This window comes from Populus euphratica, unplaced genomic scaffold (assembly GCF_000495115.2).
Source record: "Populus euphratica unplaced genomic scaffold, PopEup_1.0 scaffold249.1, whole genome shotgun sequence".
Lineage (NCBI taxonomy): Eukaryota > Viridiplantae > Streptophyta > Magnoliopsida > Malpighiales > Salicaceae > Populus > Populus euphratica.
The window spans coordinates 294,050-306,184 of NW_011500130.1; the positions used below are offsets into that span (position 1 = coordinate 294,050).

Consider the following 12,135-nt stretch of genomic DNA (forward strand, 5'->3'; position numbering starts at 1 on the left):
CCTTGCCATAATGTTTCACTTCCTATTAGTATCGCTGATACAAGTCGGATCCTAGATGTAGAAATATATAAAATAACCTTTTCCATCGAAAGAAATGATATTCTCGCGGATACAGCACATAAAAGAATTAACCAAATTTGCCCGATGTAGAGGCAATCAAGAAAGCCGCATAAGTGATTTCAATAACTAAATAAATATAAATACAAAAAAAATTAAATAAAAAAGTTATTTAGTTAAAAAAAATCTTTTAATTTTTTTTTTAAAAGATAAAAAAATTCCTTTAATACAGACAAACTTAAGATAAATAATTTTTATTAGTTTTTAGAAATTTTTTTACTATAAATTCTTTGTATATACATTATTTGTCAAGATAAATTCTTTGTATATATACATTAAGCTTTTCAAAACACTTAATAATTTTTAAATTGTTGTCATTCTAATTAGAAATCTAATTGTTAATAATTAACACAAGAACTCCTTATAGGAGTCTGTAGGCTCTCTAACTCTTCAGCAAATAATTTTTATTAAAAATTTTCTTCACACTCCACTCGTGTGTCAATAGTATATGTTGTAAAACTCATTGCAACTCTTTAGCTAGTTTGGCACTCTTGCTCTACTGCAAATGTTGCTATATCAAATGCTTTTGATTATCCTTCCATGTATATCTTCAAGCTTTCTAGTATATTATGTTCTTAATAGACTATTAACATGTTTCATAAAAACATTTCTCACTACTAGAAATTCGTTTAATACCAACGACCTTACTAACGAAATACTTCTATCGGTATTTTGAGGACACAATTACCGATGAAATTTTTTCCATATGTAATTCCACCGGTGTATACCTATAGAAACATTCGGTCAACATTCACCGATGGAATGATAGATGAAATATTCAAAATTAAAAAAAAAAAAGCAGTTCGCTAACGTGGAGGTTTTTGGGGGTGATTTTACTAATGGAATCACCGAGAGATTCAAAACGGCAACTCCTACTATGACATGACCAATTCACTATCTAAAATGTTGACGGAATCACTGAGGGATTCATACTAGAATCTCCATACAGTGACGTGCCTTGTTTACCTTCAGAATGACCAATGGACTCACAGATAGAATAATTCCATTAGCAAAAGTTAATATAAGCCCACTCTGCCGACCCTCTGCTCCCCTATTTCTCCTTCTTCTTTCTTATTTCAACTCTTCCATAGTGCAAACAACCAACCCTTCTAAAAAAAATTTCCTTCTTCTCAGCACAACAAGTCATATTTCTTGAATTTTTGTGGTCATAACATCCGTATTCGAATTTACTGACAGATTTTATCAGTTTTTGTAAGTAATTCTATCTTTTTAAATTTTAACATTAAATGTGAATTTTACTGTTGCTTTAGTATATATATTTTGTTAGTATATGTACACGTTTTATTTTTATTTCTAAAACAAACTTGTAGTATATGAATATATAATTTTATACTCGTTATGGTTTGTTTTAGATTTTGTAAAATTATATTTGTTTGTAAGTTGTTGAAACTTTATTGAATTACTAAATTACATGTGTTGTTTTGAAATAATTAATAGCTTGTTTAATGAATCCATTTTAATTTTTATCAATGGTATTGCGGAGTTATAATTTTCATAAATTTATATGTATTAATTTATATGGACGTTGATAATTGATAATGAATATTTAATATTTATGAGAAGTTGTAATTGTTTTGTTGGATAATCTCGAGGTAAACCAATATTTTTGCAAATTTATTTACCTAACATAGTTAATTAATACATATTGTTATCATAATTTTATAGAGGTTCGATAGAAGTTATGGATGATCATTCATAGATATATCGAGATTCACCCTAAGGATTGCAGAGGATAGATTATTGTAATAAGGCTTAGTGTTTTATTAATTCCACACATTTATTCCTAGAAATTTTACTAGAGGCGGTATTAGGTGTCTATACAATAAATGTCATAATAAAAATGATGCTGTAATGATGCATTTGTATCCAGATGCTATAATGATGCATCTTCTATACAAAGGGTTTATGAAGAATTACCGATGTTGACAACATTAATCCTTATACGAATATGGTTATGGATGTAATGAGAATGAATCAAGATAATGTTAATCAATATCCAATTGTAGAAGAAGAACCTAATGCATATGCAACTAGGTTTTTTGATTTGTTGAAAGATTCTGATGAACCATTAAGGGATGGCTGCACAAACCACAATAAATTATCGGTTGTAGCACAGGTGTTCATGATTAGTACTTAAAAGTGCATTTTTATCAAAGTTTTATATCAATATTTTGCACTTGAGATATCAATAACTCCTTAACTAAAACATGTTTTATAATAACAAGTTTAATACTATAAGATACATTTAATTTATGGTAAATATTTATCTTAAATGTAGGCCTATCATATAAATGAAATGATTGATTGATGAGTTCAACTACTAAAATTGAGAAGACAAAGAGAGGATGAAGTTTAGAAAAGAGATGCTAGTTCAGTCCAAACTGGAACACTGTTCAGTCATCGGGTCATATCTGGAGCTGTAGAACTTAGATTTGGGTCTACTCTATATGGATAGAAAGCTAAGAAATAGGCCTAAAACATTTGTGAGGAGTAAGACTCAATTCTGTTGTGCACAGATCTTTAAAAAATTAGCATAAGAAAAAACCTATCTAATAACATCCAACAAAGGTATATTAATCCTTACCTGTTTGAAAGTTTCAAAGATTTTAGAGATGTGATTGACTTTCTTTTGTTTGGTTATGGCATGAGGAAATGAAAGTGCTGGCGGAGAATCAATATTTTCTTTATAATTTTCAGGTTCAACCCCTTCCTTACCATTAGAGATTGACTCATCATATTTCTCATAAGGTTCAAAAGTGAGTTTTTCAATAACCTTACCACTGCGAAGAGTGATGACTGATTTGACTTGATCTAAGTGTTGGCTTCCGGAATTACTTACATTTGCATTGTATTGCCCCTTGAGATTTTACTATGGTTAAGATGGAAACTTACCATTCTCTTGAAAACTGGGAGTATATGTGAATTTTACAAGAGTATCTTTAAAATATGTTATACTTTGAGAAAGTTAAGAATTGATTGTCTCTTGCTTTTTAATGAATGCATGCAATGTTTTCTCAAGATTTATTCTAGGAGGTGGAGCATAAGGAGGTGCATATCTTTGAGAATTTTAAAATTATGGTATACTTGAAATGGTGGTTATGAAGTTTGTGCATTATTGTTATCATTTTTTCAACTGCAATTTGGGTGATTTCTCCAACCAGGGTTATATATTTGCGAGTATGGGTTATGATTAGACCTTTAAAAACTGTTGAAAGCATGAGCTTGTTTATGGAGACATTTCTTAAAAGAAGGTAAAGTTGGATAGTCATTGATTGAGTGTTTATTTGTTTCATAGATTTGACACACAATGTCTTGAATAAATTTTAATTGACCATTCCTTTTTAATCCTAGTGCCTCAACTTTTCTAGCTAAAGATGCAAACTTGGCTTAGAGGTCAAGATCTTCCCTAAGATTGTACATACCTCTACTGGATGTATAAGGTTGAGTTTTACTCGGTGCCTCATAAGTACCTGTAGTATCCTAATTTTGAGCATTTTCAGCTAACAAGTCTAAGTATTCCATTGCTTCGTCAAGGTCTTTATCTTTAAAAGTTTCATTGCACATCAATTCAACCATTTGCTTATCTCTAGGTATTAATCCTTTATAAAAATGTAAAACCAGTCTTTATATTTCAAAATCATAATAAGGGCAAGTATTAAGCAAGTCTCGATACCCATCCCAACATTGGTAAAATGTTTCTCTTAGTTTTTAAATGAAAGTGGTGATTTGTCTTTTAAAAGAGTTTGTTTTGTGAGAAGGAAAAAACTTCTTTAAAAACTGTTATTGCATTTCATTCCAAGCATGAATGGATCCTGGTCTCAAATTTTATAACCATGTTTTAGCTTTATCTTTTAATAAAAAAGAAAAAAGCTTTAATCTGATGGTGTTGATGCTATAATTTGAGTCATTATAGGTGTTACAGATTTCCTCAAATTCCCTTAAATGCAAGTATAGATTTTCTAAATCTAAGCCATGAAAAGAAGGTAAAAGTTGAATAATGTTTGGCTTAAAATTAAAGTGAAATGCATTAGGGGGGAAACTATGCATGAGGGTGAACTTGTTCTTGTGGGATTCATGTGGTCTCTAAGTGTTCTAACATGGTTATTCTCATTATTCTTATTATAAAGTCACTGGTTATCTTCTTCGGTCATATTTTCTGAAAATGATGAGGATACCCTACAAAGTCTACCACTTAATGTATGTGACCAAACTTTACATATGTAGGAATAGAATAAAAAGAAGAAGAAAACAAAATAAACAAAAGAAAAGAAACAAAGTTAAATACAAGAAAAGTGAAAAATAAAATAAAATAAATACTATAATTTATACAATAATTTACTTCTTCGGTAACGATGCCAAAAACTTGACATGACCAAAAGATTGATGTCTTCTCCCAAGTGCTGGAGTGTTGAAGTAATAAATAACCTGGAAAGACCGGGGTTGAACCATAGGAAGGTTAATTGTATAAATTATAAATAACAGTAATACAATAACAACAAGAATAGTAGTAGTAATAGTAGTAGTAGTAGTAGTAGTAGTAGTAGTAGTAGTAGTAGTAATAATAATAATAATAATAATAATAATAATATACTAGTAGTAATAATAATAATATTAATAATAATAGTAATAGTAATAATAATAGCAGCAGTGGTAGTAGTAGTAATAATAATAATAGAAGGAAAAAAGAAGAAGAAGAAGAAGTTGATGAGAACATTGAGATAGAAGATCAATGTAAGGATTAAATAATGATAACAATAAATATTAAGATTAGAGGATCTATTAATGGTATTTCAAATAAGTATAATATAAACTCTTATTATTCAAATGGAAAGCACACAGAAAGGTGGTTGCAATCAGATTATAAATTCTTAACATGATTACATTAGTTATCTTATTCGAGTAATGCTAATACTTGTAAATATTGTTAGACATTCATGATTATAACTTATGTTAACAGCAAATCAAGTTTCTTTCATAGCACAAGTATTGGTTATATCATATAGTTTGTGCTATGAAAGTGCCAAGCATTTGATGTACCAAGTATTATACAACATAAATCTAGATTAGTCATTTAATAAGAAAAGTATTAAAGAGTGAACAAGATAACAAATACAAAACATGTTAGTATCAAATATTAAAGTTCATGTTAAATTTACACTATACTTATTCTTATACCATTAATGTAACATTTTCACTTTGACATAATAAACTTAGCTAAATATAATGAAAAAGAAAAATACAAATAAACAAAATAAGAATATAAATAAGATAAAAGTTAATTAAAAAAAGGAAAGGAAAGGAAATGAAAGGCACAAACAAGATATTAATTAAAGCAAAACTTAAGCATTACAAAAATACAAAGAAAGAAAGCAAGAGCATGATCTTGATCTAGAAACCAAGATGCCTAAATGCATGGAAAATGCCTCCTTTTATAGGCGAAAATTGGGAACTATTGATTTGATGACTAATTGATGAGTGGGTGACCAACTCTTGACTTGGTGACAATCCTTATCTTCTTTTATATGCCCAAAACATCATTAATAACACCAGAATTACTTGAAAACATAAAAGTTATAGGAAATTATCTTAGCTTTCTAGGAAAAAAAATGAAGGTCATTTGGACTTCTAAAACTCCAGATATGGGTCAAACACTAAACAATATTCGGGCTGTAGGACAGATTCGGACTTCTTAATTGTTGCTACTATTTGGACTTGAAAATGACCTTATTAAATCTTGGGATACATATGAAAGTTGCATGCCTATGTCTTATATTTCATCCTTATAAAGTAGATCTAAATCTGAGATCTAGAACTCTAGATATGACCCAATTACCGAACAATGTTCTGGTTTGGACTGCACTGACATCTCTTTTCTAAGTGTGACCATCTCTTTGTCCTCTCAATTTCAGTTATTAAACTCATCAATCAATCCTTTCATTTATATGATAGGCCTGTATTTAAAATGAATATTTACCATAAATTAAAGGTATCTTATATTATTAGATATGTTATTATAAAACATGTTTTAGTCAAGGAGTTATTGATACTTCAAGTGCAAAATGATGATATAAAACCTTGATAAAAATACACTTTTAATTACTAATCACCAGACCTCCATGTAAAAGTTCTAAAAAATTATCTCAGCTTTTCAGTAAAAAAAATTGAGGTCATTTGGACTTCTAGAATTCAAGATATAGGCTGAACACTGAATAGTATCTAGGCTACTGAACAGATTTGAACTTCTTTGTTGTTGCTATAATTTGAACTTGAAAATGATATTTTTAAATCTTGGACTCTCATGAAAGTTGTAGGCCTCTGTATTACTTTTCCATCCATGTAATGTAGACCTAAATCCAAGATCTATAGCTCTAAATATGACGCAATTACCAAACAGTGTTCCAATTTGGACTGCATCAACATCTTTTTTCTAAGTTTGGCCATCTCTTTGTCCTTTCAATTTTAGTACTTGAACTCGTCAATCAATCCTTTTATTTATGTGATAGGCTTGCATTTAATATAAACATTTACCATAAATTAAAGATGGCCTGCATTTAATATAAATATTTACCATAAATTAAAGATATCTTATATTATTAGATATGTTATTATAAAACAAGCTTTAATTAAGGAGTTATTGATACTTCAAGTGTAAAATGATGATATAAAACCCTGATAAAAATACACTTTTAAGTACTAATCAAGTAGTCTCCAATATAGGAGAGGTGGTGTTAAATTTTTTTAACATATGAATTTAATTATATAATTATTCGTATAAAATTATATAGATACGTAGAATGAAATCCACAGCTCATCACTCATGTATGGTTGTAACTAGTTTTCTAGCAGTGAGGATGACATATCCTTAGATACCTCTCAAGAAGAGGCACTTATGTTGTCAACTGATGCTGCCTTTTCCAGCGTGGTTTCACAATGCAGAGGCAACATGCCTTCATAGAGGAATCAATTCACCAGCAAGTACGAGGCATAGTGGAAGGACGACCTTTCAATGTAAAGTTGTTAAGGTTTTAGTTTTTTTTTTTTAATTATTACATAATTGATGAACAACTAATCAATATTTTATGAATTTAATTTATTTTCAGGTTCACAAACATTCAGGCTACCCATATAATATTATCCGTGTTTAAATCATCAATGGAGATTCTATTATTCCAATGGAGTCAAGAATCCAGACATCCTGAATGAATATCTCAAATCGATGCATGGTATGATAGATTTGAGATTGGTGTTAATTAATATGAGTATAATGTGTTTAATTAGTATTTCAAAACAAATAAAAGAGATATAGAAGATGAATTTAATTAGTTGAAGAAAGCATAAATTTTTAGTTTGTTTCTAATAAATTATTATTATAATTGTAAATAAATTATTATTTTTATTTAAAATTAATTATTTATACATGAAAAATTTGACTGGGAAGGTACGCACAAAACTGTTGTGAGGAGGGTGCGAGAAAATCACGCGGTAACTAGATAACATCGAAAAAAATACAACATTTTTTTAGAAAAAATTTATGTTTCAAAATCTAAATTCTCGTTATGAAATTAAGTTGCATTATTTTTGGTATGAAGCATAAAAAAGACAAAAAACCCGCGAGAGATAATGGTCTCCAAGGCTGGAACAATGTGGCTATTTAAAGGGATTTCAAACTAATATACATCCCAATAGATATATGGCAGCACTATCTTGAGCACATGACGTCTAAGTGGTTTACATGACGCTCACAATCTGGTGCTGGCATCCGGAATAGGCCAATTCATGGCTCGGTGACAACGCACACCGGCGACTCTCTTCCATTTACTACATATGCAAAATGGATTGTAAGATTAATTTAAATGAAATATATCATTAAATTAATATGTTTTTAACTATTTTTTTTCATTATAGCCTATGTCTCTTGGACGTGAGCCGAGCTTAATGGAGCTATTTGTTGAGATGCACGTGCGGAGTCAAGACCGCCAAAAGAGGTCGCAACATTTCGTTGACAACTGTGCTCAACACTTTATGGTATGTTTGTTTAACCATTTTATTTTGTAAGTTATTATTTTTATTGAATTGAATATGATGATTACTTTTTATTTTATTTTCAGAAGACCTATAATAACCGGTTAAGGAAGAGATATGAGGACGATCTTTCTACCCATCTAGATTTCGATCCAGATTTATGGATGGAGCTTAGATTGTCTGGTTGACCTAATAAAAATTGGGTGTACGAGCTCTCCAATATTACAGCCGAAAACTTGCGGGCGGCCTGTAATGTCTCAACCATTAAGAGCTCCCAATCAGTATCGACCACCTAATCTAAGGAGTTCGTAGCCTTGCAGCAACACACAGCTCAACTTATCGAAAAATACAACCACCTATCATCGGGGTATATATAACTCTTGACAAATTATGAACAACTTCGTCAAATGGTCATAAATATGACATCATAGAGTGGTGATACATGTGTGCCTCCTCCTTTTTAGCCATATAACAACCAACCTCCTCCTCCACCTCTAGCTCCACCATTATGTTAATTTGTAATGAATATTATTTAATGTTAATGGTTAATTTAATATTTTTTTAAACACATTTAGTTCGTAATGAATATTATTTAACTTTATTTTTTTTATTTTTGATGTTGAATAAAAATTTTATTTTCATAATTGGTTTTTTTACTATTAATTTATATAATTTTATATTATGTATTTTAAATAATTTTTTTTTAAAAATTGAAAAATAATCACAAAGGGTTTTACCAACAGACTGTATTTTCGGCAAAAGACTCGAAGCGGTAAATAAAATAAATCAAATCACACCATCTCTGTAATAAGTAAATGCCTCTTTTTCTCCTGAAGTTGTCGGAATTATTCGTAATAAGATATTGGCTACAATTGAAAAGGTCTTATCAATCAAATTTCCAGTTATCCGGGATCTAGGCATAGGTAGCAATCCATTTTAAAATTTCTTTAAATTACCTCTCGTGAGAAAACGATCCTACAAAAAAAGTAATTATACAGTACGAAATAACATAAAAACAGCCTTAACTCATAAAAAAAGATAGACCGAGTGTTCGAGTCGTTCCAATCCCGTGATTTTAGCCGGTATAGATATCAGAAAAAGACGGGAACGTCATCTTCGCAAACAGCAAACATAAATAGTAAATAGATATATATCTTTATTGTTTTTAAGAAAAAGTTTTTCACAAAAACAAAAAAATAATTGCTTTATCCCCCAGCCCCGAAGGAAAGGTCTTTTTTTGATTAAATGATTAAAAGTTTTCTATTTTTCTATTCTATTTTTTATAGTTAGAATTAATTGTATGTACCGTACCTATCCAACATCTAATCTAATATATATGATACTAAATTATATATGATACTAAATACAGTTGGAATAATTACATCAATAGTTGCATTGACAGTTATCTTCATTCTCAAATCGGGATTGACTCGTGATTCACTCGCTTTCGGGGCCATAATCATTATCCTAATCATTATGTAGGAGAGATGGCCGAGTGGTTGAAGGCGTAGCATTGGAACTGCTATGTAGACTTTTGTTTACCGAGGGTTCGAATCCCTCTCTTTCCGCACCTTCACCTAATTTATCAATGTTACTGAAATGCTATTGACCACAATATATCAAATCACATAACAAAGGATACCTTTATTCCAAGAGTTCGATCTTTCTTTGATATAGATTCTCTATTCCTAATTTCTGTGGAACAGAAAATACGAGTGGACAAGGAATGAAAATGCCCCTATCATTCTAGGATATATCAATGGGAGAAAAATCCCCCAAGCAAACCCATACCTTTGGTCTCTTTATTTAGGCGACAGGGGACAAAATTGTTCGAACCCTTGTTATTTTAGTTAGGTTTAAGTCTGACGAGAATAATATTCTACAACTAACAATTCATTTATTTTCAAGCCAATCCATTTACTATCTATTATGTGATTGACCAATCCTTTATATTGGAATGGGTGAAGAGTCAAATGTTTTGGCAATTCCTCCTGGGGGAATGAATCAAGAGAATTTTGAATCATAACTCTAGATTTTTGTTCATCCTTCGCTGTAATAATATCTCGGGGTTTGCAGCGATAACTTGGTATATCTACTATACGACCATTAACTAAAATATGTCTATGGTTAACTAATTGGCGGGCTCGAGGAATAGTTGACGCCATACCTAATCGAAAAAGGATGTTATCCAAACGCATTTCAAGTAATTGTAGTAAAACCTGACCTGTTGACCCTTTGGCTTTTGCAGCGATACGAACGTATTTAAGCAATTGTCGTTCTGTAAGACCATAATGAAAACGCAATTTTTGTTTTTCTTCTAAACGAATACGATATTGAGATTTTTTACCGGCGCGCGATTGATTTCTAAGATCGCTCCCGGCTCTAGGCCTTTTACTAGTTAGTCCCGGTAAAGCCCCCAGACGGCGTATTTTTTTGAAACGAGGCCCTCGGTAACGTGACATAAAGACTCCTTATTTTCTTTATTTTATTGAAATTTCATAAACCTAAATTAAAACTGAACTAAAGGATAAATATGATAAATGAGGCAAAATCTACTGAAGTATTATACTACAAAAAATACTGATATACTACAAATGAGATGGATTCTATCAATATCCGGACCTTATTGTATATACACAAAGAATGTATATAGAATATAGAAAAAAAAAAAAAATAGAAAAAAAAAAGCCAGCTATCGGAATCGAACCGATGACCATCGCATTACAAATGCGATGCTCTAACCTCTGAGCTAAGCGGGCTCACATAACAGAAATTGTACATGCACAGGAATTTAGTAAACTACTGGAACCTTAGGTATTCACTTTTCATTCGTAGTAATTCATAATTAAATTAAATGAATATAGAAAAATGAATTGAATATAAAAAAAAAAGAAAAGAATTGACCGTTCGAGTATTCAAAATTGCACAAGAAAAATGATTCGAAGAAAAACATATAGAATAAATGTGGTATATATGCATCTATATTGAATTGCGGATACAGAAATGATAGAATGATTTCTGATTAGACCAAATAGGGGTCCAAAATAGATATGTTCTAATCAACAATCTTTGTTCCATCATCAATGATCCATCATTCACTACTTGGAATTTCATTTCTACTCCAGTCTTCACATTCTACCTAATCTTGGACCCCTCCTTATCACGAAATTGGGCATGTAGTATTTGTTCCTGATATGTTGGCCACACCAATAGTTGGGCTACTAACCCACCTCCTGTATTAATGCTCAAATTTGCACCTATCTCTTTCAATTCCGCCAATTATCAATCCTTTCTCATTGTTAACCTTCCTAAAATGGCTTTATTTTTGCAACTAAGGGCATCTGCTACGATGTTTGCTTTCCCTAGGTGGTATTTTATGGTGCAGTTATAATCCTTAATGAGTTATATCCACCTTCTTTATCGCATGTTCAACTCCTTTCACAACATTAGATACTTCAGGCTCTTATATCAGTAAAAATTTGGGTTCGAGACCCATACAAATAGTGTTTCCATATCCTCAAGGCAAATACTATAACAACCAACTACAAGTCATGCACCGGGTAGTTCACCTCATGAGTCTTAACTGCCTAGATGCATAGGTGATCACTTTCTCATGTTATATCAAAACACACCCCAATCCCTTCCCCGAGGCATCACTAAAGACCACAAAACCCTCAATCCTTAAGGGAAGGGTCAACACTAGAGTAGTGGTGAGCCTTTTGTTCAATTCTTCTAATCAAACCCATTTCTTATTCTTCCTAGTTAACTAGGTCAAAGGGGTTGCAATCAGGGAAAAACCTTTAATAAATCTCCGATAGTATCTTACGAGTCTTAGGAAGTGACACGACCAAAAGATTAATGTCTTTTCCCAAGTGCAGGAGTGTCGAAGTAATAAATAACCCGGCAAGATCGGGGTCGAACCACAGGGAGGTTAATTGTACAAATTATAAATAACAATAATACAACAACAGCAGC

The 12,135-nt window shown here is 31.1% G+C and overlaps 2 non-coding genes across 2 annotated transcripts; one reads left to right on the forward strand and one right to left on the reverse strand.

Moving 5' to 3' along the window:
- The first annotated feature begins 9,641 nt into the window (after positions 1 to 9,641).
- TRNAS-GGA (transfer RNA serine (anticodon GGA)) lies at positions 9,642 to 9,728 on the forward strand. Its single transcript has one exon. It is a non-coding gene; the product is annotated as a tRNA-Ser (tRNA).
- A 1,118-nt stretch (positions 9,729 to 10,846) lies between these two features.
- On the reverse strand, positions 10,847 to 10,919 carry TRNAT-UGU (transfer RNA threonine (anticodon UGU)). Its single transcript has one exon. It is a non-coding gene; the product is annotated as a tRNA-Thr (tRNA).
- Positions 10,920 to 12,135: the final 1,216 nt, after the last annotated feature.